Source organism: Panthera tigris, chromosome F2 (assembly GCF_018350195.1).
Source record: "Panthera tigris isolate Pti1 chromosome F2, P.tigris_Pti1_mat1.1, whole genome shotgun sequence".
NCBI classification, from domain to species: Eukaryota; Metazoa; Chordata; class Mammalia; order Carnivora; family Felidae; genus Panthera; species Panthera tigris.
Genome location: NC_056676.1, coordinates 54,651,444 through 54,658,184, shown reverse-complemented (window position 1 = coordinate 54,658,184; position 6,741 = coordinate 54,651,444). Strand labels below are relative to the sequence as shown.

At 34.1% G+C, this 6,741-nt stretch overlaps 1 pseudogene; it reads right to left on the bottom strand.

The window, feature by feature from the left end:
* Nucleotides 1-252: 252 nt before the first annotated feature.
* Nucleotides 253-957, bottom strand: LOC102969708 (annotated as a pseudogene).
* Between the last annotated feature and the right edge of the window lie 5,784 nt (nt 958-6,741).

The window sequence follows — 6,741 nt, the reverse complement described above, 5'->3', positions numbered from 1 at the left end:
CTCATTCAAATATGTGCAAATGGACATTTTTATTCAAGCATGTTAATGCAGAGATTTCTATATGGACCAGCTGCTTAAAACACCATCTTTAAAACAGTAAGAAATAAGGATGCCTGGGTGGCTCAGTCCATTAAGCATCTGACTTCTGCTCAGGTCCTAATCTTGCTGCTTGTGAGTTCAAGCCCCACATCAGGCTCTGCACTGACAGTGTGGGGCCCATTTGGGACTCTCTCCCTTTCTCTGCTCCTCCCCTACTCTCTCTCTCTCTTTCAGAATAAGTAAACATTAAAAGAAATTTAAATAGTAAGAAACAAATAGTTATTATCTCATGCCTCTCTTCTTTAAGAACTTTGTTTAAATGGCCATGGCTCCATCCCCACTGGAAGAAGGTGTACTGTTGTCACCATATCAAGTTTGAACCAGTCATGCTTCTGAAGAGTTGTCCACTCAGTCCATTCCATTTCTGTTCCTCATATAGGTGAGTAGGCTCTGGTTAATAAAATTCACTGTTGTGCACGAGACATCACGGAGCAAGGATGGTGTGTGACCGGCCACGTTTTTTGGCCAACAGCATGGGTCAAAATCAGCTTGCTCTTCTCTTTCTCCATGTCTTTAGGATAAGTCTGTCTGACCTGCTCCAGTGCACCAGCGAGGCACTTCCTTCTCTCTTCCTCCCACAGGTTTATATTCTTAAATTGTATTGCCAGGTTATTCACTAGTCTTGGGTGAATGCTGAGATCCATTCTGTCCCCTATTTGTATGAGTTGCCTGGCAATATCCCAGATGATTTATTCTTGACTCTCAGAATATGCCTCCTCACTATTGAGGAAGTGGCTGCACCAGTTGCCATTTGTCTATAGCTCATCATCATGGTCCTCCTGTAGGTAAGCTGGCACGGGCAGTTCACAGCCCAATGCCTCCAACTCTTTGTGGAAATTCTAGTTGGAGCAGTTTTGAAGGAAGCCAAAGACCAGCAAATTTTTTGATGCACTCATCCTGGAGGCCTGACCCATTGCTTACCTTAGAATCTATGGCACAGGCAACCTTGCAGGGATTCGACTTGCTTCTGGTTTTGCGAGCATCCCAAGTCAGCAGCCTCCGATGGGGATAAAATTCTCAAAGCTTCCTATGCCCATAATTTATTAGATGCCATACTTTTGCTGGTTGCTGCAGCTATTAAGTTTCTTGGGCATTCCAACAATTCCTTATCCACCAGCTATAGCAGGTTCTGAGAGGCAGACAGCAGGGATGAGGCGCTGGGTGCCAGGTAAGGCAAGCTGGAGGCAAAGGCCCCAAGACACCAAAGGTATAAATTTATTAAACTCAAAAGTTAAAGATAAAAAGGGGTTATTTGGATAAAATATAACCTATTTGCAACTTAATAACAGCATATATAATACATAAGACCACAGAAAGTTTGAATGTGAACTAACAAAAAAAACGAAGCTAATATCATAACCCAAAAATGTATTAGGAAAAAATATACATAATTGTAAAAATAATGGGCAAATCCATAATTATAATAAAATACAGTTTAACACGACTCTCATAGTGGGGAAATAGATCAATGGGGAAAGTTTTGAAGAATAAAGAAGATTTTAACAATCTGATCACAAATTAATAATGAGCACATTTAACTCTGCAGTCAGCAATTATAAAATACAGTTTTCAAGCATTTACAGAAAAGACAATAATACTGTCTATTTGTTTGGCTCAAAAGGAAAACAATCACATTACAAAGGAACAATTTACCATTAATTATAAATCAATATCCAAAAGATAAACAAAGAAGAATAAAATAAATTAAAAATTTAAAAGCATATTCTGAATAAGTGTGATTATATAATAGAAATCAGAAAATACTTAACACTAAATGTAATGGAAAGTACTGTAATTATACCCTTAAAATGCTAATGGAAAATAAGCTATATAAATATAAAAACAAAAAGCTGTATAAATCTAAGCTTTATAAATATAAAATAAGAAATTAATAAAACAGAAAAAAATGCAATTCAGAAGATCCTTAAATACAAATATTGGTCTTTTAAAAGCAAAAACTAATGAAACAGACAAACCACTCACAAGACTGACCAGGGAAAACAAAATAAGTTCCAAATACACAATATGAAGAATTAAAAAGGGGAAGGGGTGCCTGGCTGACTCAGTCATTGGAGCATGCAGCTCTTGATCTCAGGGTTGTGAGGTCAAACCCTACATTGGGCATAGAGCTTACTTAAAAAATAATAATATTTTTAAAAGTTTTAAGAATTAAAAAGGGGAATACAAAAGTGATTTTTTAAAAAGATATATAAAAGAATATATTTTGAATACCTAAACTTGAAAATTTAGAGAAAATAATCAATAAACTAAAAAATATAGGTTACCAAAATTAACTCAATAAGAAATTTAAAAAAAACATTAATTAACTATAAAGTTAATTAACTATAAAGTTTAACAAGATTGAATCAATCCCTCAAGAGACAGGGGAATAAAGGAAGGAAGGAAGAAGAAAGAAATAAAGGAAGGAAGGAAGAAGGGAGAAATAAAGGAAGGAAGGAAGGAAGGAAGGAAGGAAGGAAAAGAAGAGGAAGAAACAGTCAACGAAAATAAAACACCAGGCATATGTGGGGAAAGAATACCTGATACATAAATTGTTCAGGGATTTGAAATAGAGCAAATGCTTTCTCATCAATGTGTGAGGCAGTATAAAATTATGTGGTAAACACTGATAATTGTAATAATATAATCCATAAAGTTTTAGCTGGGATCATGGCCAATCAGCTAGAGATTATACATCCTATCATTGCTTGAAGCTAGATATGGCCATGAAAAGAAAAGTGTTATCTCACCAGGTTCAGAGAAAAGTACTTGACTGAAGTTCTAAATTCAATATTAAAATTAAAAAATATATAAACAACTTTTCAGCAATCAAGGAACAAAGAAAATATTGGGCTAATAAAGTGTATTAATCAAAACACCTATGGCAACAACATAATGGATATTAAAATGTTAGAAATAATTAGCTTTAAGAGTTTGAATAAAACAAGATCCAAATATCACCATGTGTATTAAATATCATACTAAGGATTTAGTTCCTGCAGCAAGACAAGAAAAACAAGTAGCAGTTTAAAATTTGGAATAGCACATATTGTCATGTACTCACATGTAATTATTTACTTAGAAATCAGGAGAAGCTACACATTTTAGAATTAATAAGGTTGGTAAGGATTTTAGATATATTAATAATAAAAATCAACATATATGTTAAAGATAAATCAATATATAAAAATCAGTAATAAAGTTAGAAAATGTGCCTTAAAAATAAACAAAACTTCTTGATTTCACGTTTGTGTATAAAAAGAAAATAATTCCAATAACAATTCTTATGATTTTGTGCGTAAAGAGGCAACATATTCTAAAATTTACATAAAATAGTAAAAGACCAAGAATGATCAAAATGTCCTTAAGAAAAATAACTGGTTTGTGTGTGGGTGGATAAAGTTGCCTTAGAAGAGACGAAGTGTTATGAAGAAATAATAATAGTAAAGACAGTATAGTACTGATTGATAAGTCACCACACAAATGGAAAAGAATAGGAGCCACAATGAAAGATATCTGTGTGTTGGGAAGTGTCATTTGTGATAAGAGATATAATCAAACGTCGATGGGAAAAGTTGGACTTATTTTTCAAAACAATGCCTGAATGATATACTAACAAGTATAAGTGGATTTGTATTTCACATCATATACAAAAGTATATTACCAGAAGAAATAAGCACTTTGAACATTTAGAAAAAAATATACAATACCTTTTTAATTTCAAAAATGGATGATTTCTGAAAGAATACAAACAAAAAAGTATAAACTATAAATGAAACTATCAGCAGTTTTAGCTATATTTAAATAAAAATGTATGTGCTCCAAAAGACAACAAAAACAGTAAGGAAAAAAATCACAGATGTGGGCAGCTAATTGCAAAATATGTTACTAAGACAATTAAATATCAATAGGCTGTGACATATGTATATATACAATTCAAAAGAAAAAATGGGATTGTCAATACAAGTGAGAAATGCTCAATCTCAGGAGGGAGCCAAAATATAAGAGACTCTTAAATGAGAACAAGCTGAGGGTTGATGGGGAGTGGAAGGGAGGGGAGGGTGGGTGATGGGTATTCAGGAGGGCACCTGTTGGGATGAGCACTGGGTATTGTATGGAAACCAATTTGACAATAAATTTCATATTAAAAAAAAATAATAATAAAAGAAATGCTTAATCTCACAAGTACCATGGAAATGTAAAGGAAAACCACAATGAAAATCAATATCGCATATGACAAATGAACAAAAAAAATTTAGTTAGAATGTGAATCAGCTGAGAACTTTAGCCACCCATGGTGAGAGTGCAAATGAGCACAATCTCATTTGAAAATCAGGTTGCTGAGAACCTGTGAAAGCTGAAGAGTTTCATATGCTTCAAACAAGCCATTCCACTCTGGGTTTATGCCCTGGAGAAACACTTGAATATTTTCTCCTACAGACATGTACAACAATGCTCATAGCAGCAGTATTTGAAATCTCAAGAATTTAGATATGACTTAAATGTCTCCTGGCAAGAGAAAAAATGATCAATCCCAGTATATGTATACACTGGGCATTCTATGGCTCTGGAAATGAATTATACAGAGTTATATGAGCCATAATGATACAATTTCTATTAAAATTAAAACAGAAAACAACACCGTATATTGCTTTAATCTAATTTGTAAACATATATAGTAAAGTATAAAGGAGCAAATGAAACTTGTAAAAACTTATTCACATTCAAAATGATGATTAATTCTAGTTGGGAAGGTGGAGAATATGATCCAAGAGGACTAGGGAAAGGTGCTCTGATAGATATATTTTATCTTTGGGGCTCCTGGGTGGCTCAGTCGGTTAAGCGTCCAACTTCAGCTCAGGTCATGATCTCACGGTTCGTGAGTTAGAGCTCAGCGGCAGGCTCAGTGCAGAACCTGGATCCTCCCCTACTTGTGCTCTCTCTCTCTCTCTCTCTCTCTCTCATTCTCAAAAATAAATAATTAAACATATTAAAAAATAAAAAATACTTTAAAAAAGAAATATTTTATCTTTTAAGCTGCATTATGGGCATTATGGGTATATTGCCATTCAGCATATAATTCTCTTTCTCAGGAATTTACCCAAGGGATACAGGAGTGCTGATGCATAGGGGCACTTGTACCCCAATGTTTATAGCAGCACTTTCAACAATAGCCAAACTATGGAAAGAGCCTAAATGTTCATCAACTGATGAATGGATAAAGAAATTGTGGTTTACATAGACAATGGAGTACTACGTGGCAATGAGAAAGAATGAAATATGGCCCTTTGTAGCAACGTGGATGGAACTGGAGAGTGTTATGCTAAGTGAAATAAGTCATACAGAGAAAATTTTCACTCTTATGTGGATTCTGAGAAACTTAACAGAAGACCATGGGGGAGGGGAAGGAAAAAAAAAAGAGGGAAAGAGCCAAACCATAAGAGACTCTCCAAAACTGAGAATAAACTGAGGGTTGATGGGGGGTGGGAGGGAGGAGAGGGTGGGTGATGGGCATTGAGGAGGGCACTTGTTGGGATGAGCACTGGGTGTTGTATGGAAACCAGTTTGACAATAAATTTCATATTAAAAAAAAATCTCTCTTTCTCTCTCCCTGCCTTCACTCCATTGGCTTTTTGAAAGCATGAAAAAATAAATATATTAAGATAAGTTGATTTTATAAGAGAATCAGTTGAAAACAAAAAACACTGAAGTCACAACATTTTCCACGAATTGATAATACTGGATACACCAATTTTGTGAGTAGAATCCAACCACCGTGAGGTCATTTCTTTGAAGGATCTAATCTTTCTAATTCTCACTTAGATAAATTTTCTCTAACTCAGGAACATGTAAATAATAACACTATAAAGGTACCTGAAGGCACCAAGAGCAGATCATCATGCTGAGAATTCATCTGCCTTTCTGATTAATATTAGATGTGAGCAATTTCAGACTACTGATTAGATGTATCAATAATTAATGCAATGTTATTGTGGATGATTAAGGTTATTTCTTTTAATGGGATTCTCAAATCACTTTTAACACCCTGATATAAATTCTTCATGACATATAGCCCTGCATACACTTTAGCAAACCTAACAGACAAGTTTTATAATAGTGATTGAACCAATCTCTGGGCACCTATGGGGAAGAATTTTTTTCAGGCTTGTCTAATAAATGCTTATATAAATGCTGAAAACCTTTAGGGGTAGCAAGATTACTCTCTGTATCTAGTCTTAGCAACTTTCTTTTACCATGCTGTGATTTTAATTTATTTCATATTCACTTAATTTTACTCACATATGAGAAAATAAAATAGAAACAACAGCTTCAAAGTCTATTTGGTATGTCAATATTGTAATATGGCAACTGGTAGTGAGGTTCTGTTTGTATTTGGAGACCTTAAACACAAATTTCTATAACAATAAAATGTTTGTCTTCTGAAGAAAAATAGACTATGCCATTACATCACGATGTCATTTTTTTTCTCTCTCTAATGTTCCTTAGTGTCCCAGAATAGTTATTTTAACTTAGGAAAACTAATACGCATATACTCAAAGTTTCTCCTGGAAATGTAAAAGTTAAGGAGACAGTAAGACAATTTATTGACAGTTCTTTAGCCAAATAATACAGCTATTGAAG